This window comes from Lutra lutra, chromosome 2, assembly GCF_902655055.1.
Source record: "Lutra lutra chromosome 2, mLutLut1.2, whole genome shotgun sequence".
Taxonomy (NCBI): domain Eukaryota; kingdom Metazoa; phylum Chordata; class Mammalia; order Carnivora; family Mustelidae; genus Lutra; species Lutra lutra.
In genome coordinates, this window is record NC_062279.1 from 88,579,213 (window position 1) to 88,594,729 (window position 15,517).

The window sequence follows — 15,517 nt, forward strand, 5'->3', positions numbered from 1 at the left end:
ATAATAAACAATGTCATAATAAACTTATTACATGTATCAAATCAAATACAGGAAAATCAAATTAAGTTCAGGAAGACTCAAAATTGAGTACAGGAAGCTGAAGTGCATTATATATCAAATTCTAATTTCAGCTGTTTTTCGTCTTTAAATTGATGAACATTCCAAGTTAAAAGAGTTTTCCTTTTTAGAAAAATAGAACTCTCAAAAGTATATAAACTTACTTTGATAATAGAAGTTTACTTTAGGGGCGCCTGGGTGGCTCAATGGGTTAAGCCTCTGCCTTCAGCTCGAGTCATGATCTCAGGGTCCTGGGATCAAGCCCCACATAGGGCTCTCTGCTCAGCGGGGAGCCTGCTTCCGCCCCCTCACCCCACTCCCCAACACCCCCCCCCCCGCCTCTCTGCCTACTTGTGATCTCTCTCTGAGTCAAATAAATAAGTAAAATCTTAAAAAAAAAAAAGAAGAAGTTCACTTTAGTCCGTTAAAATACTTTTTTCCAGTAGGCTAATATTGTGTCTTCCACAATCTTATTTTCCCACAGTGTTTTCAGTCTAATAAAAACAACTCTAAATGGTATTTATGGATCTTATTAAGAAATCTTCAAATACAATGGCTTAGCAGGTTTATTCAATTATCCATTTGTGAACATTTGAGAGGAGTAATTTGGCATTTTACTTATACAATGAGGTAAAAAAAAATTACAGATACAAAGAACAGATAAAGTTGTAGACTGCAATACAAGGTTAAATTCAAGAAATATGTAAAATATTATATACATAAATACATAGGGAAAAAATATTCCCTGGAATTTTTCAGAGGAAATAATATCATTTCTGATTCACTTTTACTTGGCAATGAAAATACTGTTTCTTTAGATGTTCTATCTAGGACCTAGGAAAACTTTGAAGTCTTTCTAAATGTTTTGCTTGGAAATAGTGGCCTTAAAATATGTTGAAACCACAAGCATTGTATTTCTATTTGGAAGGAGCCAAAACTGGCCACATTTCAACAGATATCACATAACAGCTATAGACATTACCTTAGAACAACAGAACTGAGTTTTACAAAAAGAGAAAACCACTTTCATCAAAAACTGTGTAAGTTTTCTTAATTGTAAGAAGTCTACTCAAACTATATACATATAGAGAGGCTTTTTTATTTAAAAAGAAAAAAATATCAGAAGTATTTCAAAAGGGCTCAAAGACAGAAAGTACAGTCAGACTTCCATAGCTGAGTCTTAGAAATTGGACTGGGATCAGGAAGTAGTCTTTCTTCTTCCACTCCCAACCTAGTTTTTTCTGTTCCTTCACTCCCATGACTCAAACACAGCCATGCCTCCCAGCCCTAGCAAATTTATCAACTCATCTGCATTTCTGTGTCCATATTAAAAACCCTCATTAGAAAGAATCTAAACTGGTTCAATCTAGGCAATGATTTGGTTCTCTCTTGTTCTGATGCCTGCCCCTGGCCCACCAGCTGAGGTCAGTAAGGGTCAGGGATTTGTAATGTATCTATAACTGCCAAAAATGCCTTTTCCCTCTGGAAAGGAAAACTCCCAGAGAAGTGATTTGGGCAACAAGTCATGCTATCTTCCAGAGATAAATGCTATTAACCATTCAGTCTGGGTGCTCTCAGGTGGCTCAGCTTGTTGCTGTCAGACTCAACTTTGGCTCGGGTCATGATCCCAGGATCCTGGGATGGAGCCCAGCATCAAGTTCTATGCTCAACACAGAGTCTGCTTATCCCTCTCCCTCTGCTCCACCCCCCAACTCATGCTCTCTTTCTCTATCTTTAAAATAAACCAGTATAATCTTAAAAACAAAAAACAAACAATTCAAACAATTCAGTCAGGTCCCACATGTTTCTATGCGTATATATGTGCCTTGTTATTCATATATGGGATCATGCACTACATATTATTTAGCAGTTTTTTTAACTTTACACTATATCTTGTATTTATTTCCACCAGGAATTCAATCTCATCAAACTTTGAAGGCTTTTGGTATATCATTGACACTCAGTTATTTGTTAGAGGTGAATGAAGTAGCTATAAGCATACATTTGACTATTTTTCTGGTTAACATGTAAAGTTTTAAAGGTTCTTGGAGGGCAATCTCTAGCAGAGATTAAACAATGTTAACATAGCTTGCATATACAATAACCAAGACCTCCTGAGACCAAATCCATAATGTTAAAATTAATAAACTGTTTTGAAAAACAAAGCACGTAATTAACTTACTATTATATAATGAAATGAAACCCAAGTGAAATACTTAAATTGGAGTTATTATGAATGAGAACTCAGCAGTTGTCCTTCAAAAACATAGACATGTCCAAACATGACTCAGCAAGTTCCATTATCTATTGTATGCACCAGAATACACTAAGAATGTTCCTTGCACCAAATATCATACTGGTCATGAAAATATGTCTCTTCTACCTTCATCATCACCCTTGCCCACCTCACCCCACTACACCCCAGTTTAATTCACAAAACTAGAAATCGTGCCGAAGACAAAGTATTGACTAATACAGTACTTGACACAAAGTGAGCCTTCTAAAGAAGCTTGAGTAAACATATAAATGAAGGTATAAGTATATGAGTGAATACATTCTGACCGCTCTCCAGGAGTTTTTGTAAATAACCGCCTTCCACCCTGGCATAAGATGATGAAAACAACGTTTGAAAATAAAGGTGAGGGCGCCTGGGTGGCTCAGTGGGTTAAAGCCTCTGCCTTCGGCTCAGGTCATGGTCCCAGGGTTCTGGGATCGAGGCCCGCATCGGGCTCTCTGCTCAGCAGGGAGCCTGCTTCCTCCTCTCTCTCTGCCTGCCTCTCTGCCTACTTGTGATCTCTCTGTGTGTCAAATAAATAAAATTTAAAAGAAAAAAAAAGAAAAGAAAGGTGGTAAAAACTTGTAGCCATTGGCATTAAAATCACCATAATCCCTTCCCAAATTCAATTGGTCAAACACAGCTCTGAGGCTGCAGAATTGTTCCTATGAAAGCTGTGAAAGTAGGGGAGTAAAAACCTTTCCCACTGTTACTCCCACCTCTGCACTTCTACAACTTGCAGCCTCCATTCCTCTTGTTTACCCCATAATTAGTCTCCATTAAAAATATCTGGTGAGGTTCTCGTCTATTATTTGAGTGTTGACCCTAGCTGTGACACATAATAAACCTCCCGGAAGTCTCTCTCCTGTAGTGAGTTAAGTACTTAAGGAGGCTTATTTGTTCTCAAGGCTGAGCAACCACTTAATTCCATTACAATTCAAAGAGTGGTTTAAAGGCAAGTATGAACTGCTAGAAACAGGTGCCTGAGATAACAGGGCGGTCTTACCATTTTAAGAGAACAAAAAATTCAAATTAGCTGCTTGAAACCATCTGTTGAAAACCACCAGCCTGACAAGTTCACCTCTGGACTACTTGATTTTCTACGTTTTTGGCATTTTTGAGTTATTTCCTTTCACTACTTCAAAGTCAAGTGGAAGTAAATCATGGAGTTTTAGTAATTCTACATGAAAAGCCATAGAAAAGAACAAGAGTAATGAAAGAGAAGGGGGAAATATTGCAGTTTATTAGAAACCAAACTTCTCCAAAAATTTAAAATTTATTTCACAATACAATTAAGTATAATATTTCAGGGAGAAGAATCATTCTAAATGATGTAATGCTGCCCTTGTTTATTCACAAAGATTCTTACTAGCTTAAAAATAAATTATAAAAGGTATTAAAGACGGCACTTGTGAGGAGCACTGGGTATTATTTGTACATGCTGAATCACTAAATTCTGTAACTGGAACTAATATTACACTGTAGGTTAACTAGAATTTAAATAAAACCTTGGAAAGAGGGGGGAAAAGAAGAAAAAATTTTTAAAATAAATTATAAAATAGACATTTTTGCTGAAATGTACACTCCTGCCTAATTTATTTATAGGGAGCTAGGACAGATGGACATTGTTTTATAACTCTTAAATTCTCTGCTGTGCCTAACATAGTGGTAGGTGATTGTGAATTGTTAAGTTGAAATTTTGTAATGATACCCAAGCTTAGTGCTACTAGTTTTCATTTCAAACAACAGTCAGACCAAGAAAATAAATCCTACTTGCAGAACACAATGCTATATTAAGTCAGTGTCCTAAACACTACACTTCTTTTTTACTTTCTCTTTTTATCCTCATTTCTACTTACTGAGAGCAAGAAGGGGTGACAGGGAGACGGAGAGACAGAGAGACAGAGAGAAAGCTCCTGCCATCCTAAAAGACCATGCTTTATTCCAACAATGAGAAACTATTACCTATTGACTTTCCTTTTCCAATAAGCACTGTTTTGACAAAAGAAAGGACCCGAAACATCTACAAATTACAAAGCACTAACTCAATCAACTTTGGGACTAAATCATAGCAGACTTTTTAACTCCTTAACCATTAAATCTGCTCATCCTGCCAGAATGTGTTGTTGAAATTTTACACATGGAGCCCAAGAGAATAAGGCACAGTGCTCTAGCACTCTTGGTTATGTCTGGGATAACAGCGTAATGAAGGATGGAAGCATGAAAATTAATATAAAATAAATCCTTGCCACCTAACAGAGATTTGAGTTTATTCAATTTCTTGTTCACCTGATACTTTTTTTTTTTTTTTGGGAGGCATGAGATGTTCAGCTTTTCAAAGAGCTAATTCTTGGATTTGGATAGTGCAAGAAAGAATTCTAGCTGTTACAGCAGGGGTTAAAATGTGCAAATGCCTGCAGCAATTCACTCTCTGACTAAGCTGTCAAAACACTGAAATTGTGTCCCTGTTGGTCCTTGCTTCCTCCTCCACCCTCTCCCTGCAGGGGCTTCCAGCACTGAATCTTTGTCAAAAGAGAAGACACAGTAGGATTAGCAAACTATACCTTTCTAAAAGATTGCCACCTTTTTTGTGTTGCTTGTCCTGTTTATCTCTTTGTGTCGTTTTTGTATAATCCTTGCCGGTTCTTTTTAGTTTGATTTAGTGGGAATGTCCATATTTTAGATTAGTTAATGATTTAACAAAAGACATTACATTTGGTTAGTGATTGTGCTTTAAAAAAACCCGAATAACTGGGGACGGTCACTGTCTCCGAACCACGAGGAAAATAACCACTTTGCAGAATCACTTTCTAAGTACTTCCAACTGGTAAGTGAGAATGTGGAATAAACTGTAGCAGAGAGACTTCATTAAACATGTTGATGAAATACTAAAATGTGTACAAGGGAACAAAGGGTAATACAAAGAATGCTGAGCCACAAAACATTACCTTAAAATTATAAATAATTAAATAAATGTTATTAAAATAGAATATAGTATATAATAAACATACCGTGCAAAAATTATTAAAATGTTAGAAAATATTTATTATTAAGCACCTGCCAAGAGCCAGGCTCTACTATGCCTTTGATTATTGCATTTAATCTTCACACATCTGACAGTCACTGAGCGCCTACACTGTGCTAAGTCCTGGAATACCAAAATGAAAGACTCAATCTTTATCTCTGTAGTAGCTCACAGTCTAGGGAGGGGGAAATGACCAGTAAACAGTTGTGAAATGAGGTTCCATGGACCTCTGCACACTTACAAAGGAATCTAAGGAAGAACGTCCAGCCGTGATTGAAGGAGTTGGACATATTCACCAAATACCGCTTTGTGGAAAAGAAAAAAAGGAGGGGAGAGGCAGGGGAGGAGGGGAATCCCATCCTTAAAGAATGAGAGTTAGACAGAAGATAAAATGGTTGGGTGGAAACAAGAGAAAGAGGGAAGCTTCTTCAGGACAAGGACGCAGCACTACAAAGGCAGAGAATTATGAGACAACAATTCACATTTGGGGAACTGCAAGTGATTATTATTAAAGCTCAGGCTGGAAGATGAGGGGAGGAGGCATTAATGCAAGGCTTGGTGTGCCATGTTAAAGAGTGTGAGCTTTTCCCTGGAGCCAGAGAAAACAATGGGATTCTTAAACAGAGTAGCTAAACAACTGCATTTTTAATTTAGAAATAATGATAATCATAGATCTCCTTTACTGAGTGCTCTTGTGTGCCATTCATTTAATATTATTCATTCTTTTTTTTTTTTAAGAAGCTCCACAATGTGGAGTTGAATTCACAACCCCAAGATCAAGGGTCACTCTATGCTCTATGTATGGAGCCAGCCAGGCACCCCTATATGATTCATTCTTATTCAACTCTCTTTACCATGTTATAAGTAGGCATTATGTCCTTATTTTATAGATAACTGATGCTCAAAAACTTTAAGAAACTTACCCAAATTTGGGCGCCTGGGTGGCTCAGTGGGTTGGGCCGCTGCCTTCGGCTCAGGTCATGATCTCGGGGTCCTGGGATCGAGTCCTGCATCGGGCTCTCTGCTCGGCAGGAAGCCTGCTTCCCTCTCTCTCTCTCTCTCTGCCTTCCTCTCCATCTACTTGTGATCTCTGTCAAATAAATAAATAAAATCTTTAAAAAAAAAAAAAAAAGAAAAGAAACTTACCCAAATTTATCTAGCAGCTAAGGACAGAGGCTAAATTTCACAATGTTCTCATTTTCCCACCCTAGCTCTCAAAATAACTGTGGTGTGGTTAGGAGCAGGTGTTGCGGCGACCCACTGGCTGGGCTGGAATTCCCTGCCACTTCACTTTCTATGTGACTGTACAGCTTGTGCATTTCATCGTCCATAAAGTGGGGATAATAAAACCCATTCAAAGAGAAATGAAGATAAATAAGGTTGTGCACAAAGCAGTTAGCGCAAAGCCTACCCCAGAACGTAATCCTAACCATCAGGAGAGTGTGGTACTAGACTAGCCACTGTGCTTGAGCGTGTTTCATACAGCCACATAAATATTTTTAAAAACCAGACAAGGTGGGCATTATCTTCATTTTATAGATTAAAAAAAAGAGAGAAAGAAACCTGAAACTTAGAGAAACCTCTCTAAACCTCTGCTCTAAAAGGTATACTCTTTTTCATAATGCAGAATATCGTGTACCAGAAAACCGTCTCTTGTGCACTATACAGGATAAATTAAAGAGAGAAGATAGGAGGCAGGGGGTAGAATATTTAAGAGGTTTTGTATAAACCTAAGGGAGATATGTCAAGAGGCTGAATTAAGTTAGCGTTTATGTGAAGTAAAATAAGTCAGGTTAGAGATATCTACAAGATTGAATGAATAAGACTGGAATGGCAGACTGAATGTTGAGAAGTAAGGGAGAGAACTCACAAGGACTTTCTGGTTTTTGGTTTGGGTCACTGGGCAGACGACAGCCCTGAGATAAGAAGCAGGATGGGAAAATTGGAAATGTCTTGGATAATTTTTATTGACTAAATGAATAAATAAATAATTTCAATTTGGAATGCATTAAGTTCACTTATGTTCAACATCTAAAAAACATAAGCAATAGTCTAGGAAATATTGGCCAGAATTCTGTACTAAAGAGAAAGGGAATATAAATAGGTAGTTAAATCACTACATGTGTAAATGGCATTTCTAGAGAGACTAAAATAAAAATAGAAGAGGATCAATGACAGAATTTTGGAATCAGGGAAGAACCTTTTTTCCACTGGACTCAAATTAATACATGGAGGAATTCCACTAGAGTAGTGTTCTTGGCCTATTTCTCCACTTATTACATCCCACAGAGTGAGCTCTAGGGAAGGAACTGAGGACTAGCCTCTTCTTTTCTCTCTCTTTGACTATCAGCCTCTCTTCAGGATATTCCTTGTCCCTGCTCCCCAATGCCTCAAACTGTGACTAGGAGCAGGAGTTAAATTCTATGGCTAAGTATTTCATCATGCATTGTAAATACCCATTCAAAGACACATTTTTTTTAAAAGATTTTATTTATTTATTTGACAGAGAGAGATCACAAGCAGGCAGAGAGGCAGGCAGAGAGAGAGGAGGAAGCAGGCTCCCCGCTGAGCAGAGAGCCCGATGCGGGGCTCGATCCCAGGACTCTGAGATCATGACCTGAGCCGAAGGCAGCGGCTTAACCCACTGAGCCACCCAGGCGCCCCATCAAAGACACATTTTATAATTAGTTTTATCAGTGATGAAGGTGGGTCTTTATCTCTATGTGTTTTATTCTTCAAATGATATTAAACTTAGGAGATGAAGAAAGAAGTGCTGTTTGTGGACTCTCTGTGGACTTTCCAGCTCACATAGCTGGGAAACCCAAAACTAAAGGAACAAGAAAAAAAAAAAAGGGAGGCCATGAGGAAGGAGAAAAATGTACAATAAGAAACATAGGAAGAAAACCAGGAGAAAATACTGTTCTCAAAATCAAAGGAGAAAGATATCTTAAACAAAAAGTGGAATGGTCAATAGTGCCAAGTGCTATGAAGAGGTCAGGGAGTATAAGATCCAAAACTAGTCTACTAGACTTGGTAATTGAGAACAGATTCAAGGGAATGGCAGAAACAGAAATATCATAATATAGAGAATATAGGTTACACTGATGGCCCCAATCTTTCATGCCTCCTTTTATTCTTGCCCTCTAGTAGGACCCCCTCCCCAAAATGAAGTTGGCCTGGCCATGTGACTTGCTTTGCCCATTGCAACACTGGGAAATAGGAGGTAAGCAGAAGCTTTAAAAAGTGTTTTCGTGCTTCAGCTCTCCCTCTTGAACCCTGCCCATCACCACAGGAACACTGCCAGTTTAGCTGTCTAGAAGGATGTGAAACACTCCTTGTGGAGTAAGTTGAGTTGCCCCAGTCAAGGCCATCCTTAACCAACTAGCTCTCAGGCAACCCAAAAGCTGACCATCAACACTTGAGCAAGCTCCGTCAAAATCAGTCAAGTCTAACCAACCATAGCCTCCTGAGGAATAATAAGTGCTTGCCACCTCAGACTACTAAATTTTGTGCTGGTTTATTAATAACAGCTACTCAGTATAGAGTAAGGTACAAAAAAGCAAGCTATTGTAGGTTGTTGTAACAACCTTATCTCAGAAACTCAACCAGCCTAATTATCTTGATTTTATTTCTGAGTCTCTTTAATTCCCTTTAATTTTAATTTGGCTGATTCTTTGGTCAATGTCAGACTTCCCCAGTTGACTATAAGCTCCTGGGACATATCCTTTTTCTGTTTTCCTCTTCACCATTATATTTCCCATGTCTAGCAAAGTGCCTAATGCTTAGAAGGTATTCAACAAATAGTTTTTGAATATGTAAATTAATGAATGATTGGAAGAATATGTAAAAAAATTAATAAGGAAGTAAACAGGTAAACAAGGAAGAAACTGAACCAAAAGGAGTCAGCAGCTTTTAATGAGTTTCAAAAGCAGTTCCAAGAGCTTCATGGGAGATCTGAAATTTCGTCACGCACCCCAATGATCACCAATTCAGATGTTGAAGACTAACCCTCAATATCCTTTGCAAAAAAGGCCTTTATGGAGGTAATTAAGTTTAAATGAGATCAAAGAATGAGGTTCTAATCCACCAGGACTGGTGTCCTTATAAGAATAGGAAGAGACACCAGGGGTACCTGAGCAGAGAGGAAAGATAGTGTGAGGACACTCAAGAAGGTGGTAATCTACAAGCCAGGAAAATAGGCCTCACTAGAAACCCACCCAGTAGGAACTTTGATCTTGGACTTCCAACCTCCAGAACTGTGAGAAAACAAATTTCTGTTATTCAAGCCACCCAATTGATAGTATTCTGTTATGGCAGCCCTAGCAGGCTAATAAAGTAGGCTATAGATTTTAGATTCAGGAAGATGGAGTAAAGGAGGGGGAAAAAAAACCTAAAACTTAGTGGCCAGAGAAACTAACACAACTGTATTTTAATTGAATAACCATGTCAAGGATAGGGGAGGATAAATATCACACAGAAGAGGAAAAAAAATTAACCAATCCAAGGAAATTTTGAGCACAGCATTTTGACTTTATACCCATAATCTAGGAACAAAAGAACTGCAGTCAAATCTTGAACTCTTTCTAGTAGGTTTGTTTCTCATTGTGATATTACTGCAGCAATTTGAAACTATTTTGTGGATATTTTAAGACTGAGAAGATAAATTAATGTGATGATGTCCCTGGGAGCCACATTCTTACTATGGGGAAAAAAAAAAAAAGAGATAAAATTATGGAATGAAGTTGCCAAAGAAAGCCCTGGAAGTAGCTCAGTTGGTTAAGCAGCTGCATTTGGCTCAGGTCATGATCCTGGGGTCCTGAGATGGAGTCCCACATCCAGCTCCCTGCTCAGCAGAAGTTTGCTTCCCCACCACCCCCAGCTCACTTGTGCTCACTCTCTCTCTCTCACAAAAATAATAAATAAATAATCTTTAAAAAAAAAAAAAAAAAAAAAGATTCATCCGGATAAGAATTTCATATGGATATGAAATCTAGGAAGAAAAGTTTGATAAGAAGCAGAATATGTGCATAGCCCCAAAGTATTTCCCCACAGATTATTTAGTGGTTGGAAGAGGGAAATAGTAACTGTACAGTGGAGAAACCAGAAAACACTTTGATCAGGTGACCAAATTAACATCACCAATAAGGGGAAGGCAGACATTGTATGCCGCCAGTTGTGCTACTCTAAGAAGCACACATTGATGACGTCATATACATCTAGGGACGTGTGATCTGAGTCCAATCATCAGAAAACACCAGACAAACCCAAAGTAATGAAAATTCTATAAAGTAGCAGTCTTGTATTTTTTTAAAATAACAGTAACATCAAAGATGAAGAAAAACTGAGGAAATCTTTCATATTTGGATACTAAAGAAATACAACAACAAATTGCAATATGTGAGGCGCCTGGGTGGCTCAGTTGGTTAAGTGACTGCCTTCAGCTCAGGTCATGATCCTGGAGTCCTGGGATAGAGTCCCGCATCAGGCTCCCTGCTCAGTGGGGAGTCTGCTTCTTCCTCTGACCCTCTCCCCTCTCATGCTCTCTCTCTCTCATTCTCTCTCTCAAGTAAATAAATAAAATCTTTTTTTTTAAAAGTTACTCAAATTGGAATATGTGATCCTGAACTGAATATCATACTGGAAGGTTAAAAAGTGCTATAAGAGACATTATGAGGGCTATTGACAAACTGGATTATGAACTATAGACTGGAAAAAATATTGTTTCATTGTTAAATTTCCTGAATTTGACAACTGTACTGTGGCAATGTAAGAGACTATTATTTTTCTTAGGAAATACACAGTAAAGTACTAAGAGGTCAAAGGGAATGACATTACAATCTACTTTCAAATGATTTATAAAAATAAATTTAAATGATGTATATTTGGAAAGAATGAAAGAAAGATATAATAAAGCAACCATGCAAAGTATCCAAATTTGTTAAATCTGGATAAAGGGTATATGGGAGTCCTCTATTATTATTTCAGCTTTTTCATTTGTTTGAAATAATTTCAAATTAAAACTTAAAATCAAACAAAGGTACCACACTGGTAGGTGATATTGATAATAGGAAGGCTATGCCTCTGTGAGGGCAGGGGGCACATGGGAAATATCTGTAGTTTCTCCCCAGTTATGCTGTGAACCGAAAACTGCTCTAAAAAAACCTGTCTTCCTTTTAAAAATATCGATGAACAAACACAAAAGACAAGAAAGGTAAAGGAATTCTGGGTGATGTAAAGTCCACACCTTAATTTTAAGTAGATTGCTCAACAGCCTAAGTGACAGGTATTATTGTCCTTGTTTTACTGAGAGGAAATTGGGATTCAGAGGTCTCAAGATCTGACACTACCTAGAAAAGAGAAGATAAGGCGCAGGTAAGGAGAAAATGAGCCAAGTTTTCCCTTGGTTCCACTTGCCATCTTAATTCAGTCCCTGGATAGACGAGCTCACTGCAAGAAAAGCAGCTCCCTCCCACCATTTCACCACCTCCTCCCACATCGAAATGATGCTCTGCTTAGATCATTAATCATCTCATTAAGGTTCCTGTATGCACAATTCTGTAATATCTTGACATAGCTGATGATAAAGACCCCATTGTAAGATGTCTACTCCTAGCACAACTGTCCCCAACAATAAGGGAAATAATACCTTTTCATCAATGTCTGGTTTCAGCACTAATAAGTGTGACTTCTGGTTTTCTCAAGCTCCTTGCATACAATTTTATGAATTGGGTAATACCTATAACCCAATTTTCCTAACACGCCAGTAACTAGATCTAGATTACTGGACTGAGTTGAAATACTATGTAGAACTAAGTCTTGGGCAACATAAAAAGCTTTTTGCAGGGCGCCTGTGTGGCTCAGTCAGTTGAGCATCTGCCTTTGGCTTGGGTCATGATCTCGGGGTTCTGGGATGGAGTCCCACGTCGGGCTTCCTGCTCAGTGGGGAGTCTGCTTCTCCCTCTGCCCCACTGCCCTACCCCCACTCATGCTCTCTCTCTCTCTCTCAAATAAATAAAAATCTTTTTTAAAAAACTATTTTTGCAATATGTATCCCCTAATCACCCACACTTCTTTCCTGTACTAGCTTTCCCTTTTCCCAGTAATTTCTGGTATTAACTTTAGTTTCTAAGTCTGCCGCATTTCTTTTAACTACACAATGGCACTCCGACCAAGTTAGGGGCAGTACCACGAAGAGCTGTGAAGTAAACAAAGATTATCTTTACTGCCCTCCTCTCCCCCCATCCACACCCCTGCAGTCTACACTCAGCCTAGAATCCTGCAGATGGCAGAAAATGGCATAAAATCCTTTCCCTCTCTGTAGCATTATAGATCCTCCCATCAAAAGAGAGATTCTATTTCCCTACCCTTTGAATCTGAGTTTGGCCATATGACCTGCCAAATGGGACAACAAACACATGGTACATCAGAGGCTTGAAAGTACTTGTATTTATTCCCTTGCTGCACCTGGAAACTGGAAACCACCATTTCACAGGCTTGTTGTAACCTGCTAGAGGATAAGAGACTACAGGAGGAGAAACAAGATACCCTAGCCCACAGCCAGCCAACTCCCAGACATGTAAGGGAGGCCATCAGCTCCAGCCAACCCTCAGCTGACCTACCAACTTATCTAGAAGCAGCTAGAAACCACAGACTCATGAGTAAGCCTAGCTAAGACCAGCAAGAAAACCACCAAGCTCATCCCTTACCTTAACCATCCCATAGCTTTGTGTTTTAAGTTACTAAGCCTTGAGGTAGTTGTTTATGCAGCAAAAGATAATTAATACAGACTTAAATAGCTCCAAGTAGGTACTACTCTCACCCTGCCTCCTGGTTACCCATCTTTATCCTAATGTCACCCACTACCCACCCAACAACTGATCCACCATCAAAATTCGTTTCTTCACATTTCTACAACCTCAAAATCCTTGATTAAGCTGATAAACTAATATGAATTAATTCATTTATAAATAGAAAATAATCTTAATTAATAATAACATTATTAGAGCATAATAAGCAACATACATACACACCAAATCCCCCCAAAAAGGCCCCAAAATAAACCTTCCATTTCTTCCATCACTTTCTTGTGCAACATCATGTGCAAAAAGTTAATTCTTTTTACTTCCACTAGAGATATAACAAAGTTATGAAATCATTGCTCTAACTCCTTATCTCCTTCCTTCTCATCAAATTTCCAAATGAGTTGATTAACCTTTCTCTACCAAAATCGACATATCTTGAATAATTTCCAACTTAGTCTCTGAACAGTAAAGTCCTTCCAATGCCCTTTTTCTGTCATAGGCAAACCCCCTACCTCCAATGTCAAGCCAGGTATGATTAACATATTCCCAATATATTAACAAGTCACAAAACATTCATTTAAGCTTACAAAACTTCCCTTCTGAATAGTCTATCATTGTTCTTTCCTAACTACATTTTTATAATAAACAGCACATCTGCCTCTTCTTGAAACACATCCGTTCATTCAGAAAACACCCAGTACTTGTCTTACAGAGAACCTCCTTTCTCTCCTGGTCTCCTGATTCCATCCTGCAACAATAATAATACTCCTAGCCTCCCTCCCCATCTCCTCACTTATTCATCCCAAGGGAAAGAAAGTAAGTATATGTTATCGTGGACTTTGGGAGAAAGAACTTGGCAGAGGCTCTCCTGAGCCAATCTTGTTCATATCTTCCAGTGTAGGGAAGGCATGTCCTAGTTGACTCTCTACTATATTATAAGCATGTCTTCTCTGCACTGGAAGCAGCTCTCTTGCCACAGCCCCTCATCCCCTGAAAATGTACACCTGGGCAAATTTCTTCACCCTCTTCTTGGTCAGGAGCACCTCTCAACTCTAGAGTGGGTCACTGTCTGCCGTGGTGCTAAAACCACCAGAGACAAGGACAGATGAGAGCCTCAGCAACTTAGCAGCCCCACATACCCTCACCTCACTTATTCCTAGTCACAGCTTCCAAACCCCAGCACCATTTCAAGGGACATCAACACAGCAGACAAGTTCATAGGGGCTGGGGCTGCCACGGTAGAGGTGGCTGGCTCTGGGGCTGGAATTGGGACTGTGTTTGAGAGCCTTACCATTGGTTAGGCCAGGAACCCCTCTCTGAAGCAACAGCTCTTCTCCTACGCCATTCTGGGTTTTGTTCTCTTAGAGGTCATGGGGCTCCTTTGCCTGATGGTGGCCTTTCTCATCCTCTTCACCATGCGAAAGAGCTGTCTCCGCCTTCCATAGCTCTTTCTCCTATGTCTCATTTGCCCTGTGTATGTTCCTTTTCATATACCTCCCCAGGCAGTCTGGGGAAAGTGGTTGGCTCAAGGTTTGACAGAGGGAAGACAAATAAATACTGTATTAGTGAGGGGTGGGGGGAGATAAGCATAGTAGGCCAGGCTCTGCCCCTACAGAGAGAATACTACTATTTTGAAGGGTTAAATTCAACTAATGAGAGATTATCTAAAAACAAACAAACAAAAAAACCAAAATAAATATCTTCCTGTTTTGATCTCCAGACCACTTGCTGAAAGGACAAAAAGGGACTAGAAACTAGACCAGCTTCTCCCACATGAAGCCAACTCTTCCACACATTTCTCGCAGTTTTTCTACCCAGAGGCAGTCCTCTTTACAATCATCTTCCAGGAGTGGGTTTCTTCTAATTCTTATGCCCAAAGGAAGAAGAAGAAGCCTTTTTCTAATCTGAACAATGACAGCTTATGTGCTAGCAGCAACCTGTTGATTTTCAGCTATCTGAGTCCCCTATCTCTTAATTGATTCACAGCTTAAGAAGGAAAGCAATGTGTCACTTATTCGGCTCCTAAAATTCCAACACTACTATGCACCAGAAATTATGAGACATGTTAGGGAGGCAAGATGAGTAAGATAGAGTTCCTGGCTTCAAAATGCCATCCAGCTAAATTCCCTACGTCCTCAAAACCACTGCTTATTTATTTTTTGGTTATTAGTTTGTTTCTGTATAGAGAGAAAGATGTAGATTGCTCTCTAGAAACATCTACACTCCGGGCTCCCCTCTCAGAGTCTTGAAGGCTCTTGCAGGTGCAGGTAGAATCTTGTGGAACAGGGGCTAGAAGAGGGCACAGTGATCATTTGGATGATGGCACCATAACTGATGAAAACAGACACAGACATAGGA

General features: G+C 39.1%; 1 protein-coding gene and 1 pseudogene across 3 annotated transcripts in view; one reads left to right on the forward strand and one right to left on the reverse strand.

Moving 5' to 3' along the window:
- The window catches only part of MAPK10 (mitogen-activated protein kinase 10), a 598,365-nt gene that overhangs the window by 478,854 nt on the left and 103,994 nt on the right, over positions 1-15,517 (reverse strand). The gene's annotated exons all lie outside the window — the stretch shown is intronic.
- LOC125094101 (ATP synthase F(0) complex subunit C2, mitochondrial-like) lies at positions 14,141-14,604 on the forward strand (annotated as a pseudogene).